The following is a 1,384-nucleotide window of genomic DNA, read 5'->3' as shown; positions in this document are numbered from 1 at the left end:
TTTTCACTGCCAGGACTCCAAGAGTGTTACAACCTCCCAGAGATACTAACATGACTAAACAAATCTCAGCACAACCAGAAGTGACTTTACTTTCAAGTTGTTCCCCTCTGTTTTGCAAAACATGAGACAACTGCTCTAAACAGTAGCACCCTGATTGCCAAGTTTTGTTTATTTCTAGTAAAAATGGGAAAGGACAAATTAAATACTGTACCCTTACTTAAAATGATGCTACAAGTTAAGTGTTATACACGTAGCAAATTTATGATTTGCATCTTGTAAAAACAAATATTTTGAGTACAGGCAAGAGTTCTCTAGAGTATAGCTAGCTGAAATAATACTTACTCTAAACCCTGGAAAGAGGGTTTGTCTTTTAACTACACAGAGAACTGATGGGTTTTCTCCTCTGTCCAAAACACTCCAAAACCAAATCAGCAACCTACTAGGCTGCATAACTTAAACAAATTTTTACCTTCCATTAAAAAAAATAAACTTAAAATTTAACATAAGTGATAAAGCTTTCTTTACAAGGTATCTGCATTCCTTTATGGAGCTGAGACCTTCTGTAATACTGTATTGCATATTCTCTCCTGCTAGGCAGGCAAGTTGCAAGCTTTGCTATAAAAACTTTTGAAACAGTGCTGTTCTACATTCACACCATTAACAGAAAAGACACCTTAAATACCAGATTTTTAGTACATGCTTTGCTTGGATTTACCTAGCTAGAAGCTTCACAAATTCTGTCCGCATAGATAAGAACACGTCGAGTCTCCACCTCCAGAAAGTTATTCTTCTGATAATTTAAGTCTCAGCTGGGCAGTGCTTCCCCTGGGAAGCATGTATCATTCTACAACCTTGCACAGACACACCACAGCCCTGCGGTTTTGCTACAAATCACAACAGAAATCATTGTACGAGCACAGTGAAGACCAACAATAATCATCCAAGACACTGCCCTAGGCTGGTACAAGCCCAGGAGGTATTGTTAATACCCGGGGCACAGAACATCTCCCTAACAACCATCCTCATCCTACATAACTAACAGCTTTTTTTTCTTAGAAGTGAGCAGAAAACTTAAGATTCTTGCAGCACGCATCTTAAGCGGCATTTGGGCAGAGTCTGAGACAGCCGCTTGCAGAGCGGGACTTGCAGTCAAGCGGATGGCACAGGCAGCCAGGGATTATAACGCTTGTTCCCAAAGGAGACCGGAGAAGCCGCCCCTACCCCAGCCCCAGCCAGGCCCCAGGGCTGCTCCTCACTCCCCCCCCGGACCAGGCCGGCAGGACACGAGTAGCCCCGCTGGCCCCAGGGGAAGTCCCCCTCGCGACGGGCTCTGCCACCGCCCTTCACCCCCCCCCACTCCGGATCCCCCCGACCCCCCAGCACC

The sequence above is a fragment of the Chaetura pelagica genome, unplaced genomic scaffold (assembly GCF_000747805.2).
Source record: "Chaetura pelagica isolate M959 unplaced genomic scaffold, ChaPel_1.0 scaffold119, whole genome shotgun sequence".
Lineage (NCBI taxonomy): Eukaryota > Metazoa > Chordata > Aves > Apodiformes > Apodidae > Chaetura > Chaetura pelagica.
Note: the sequence above shows the minus strand (reverse complement) of the source record.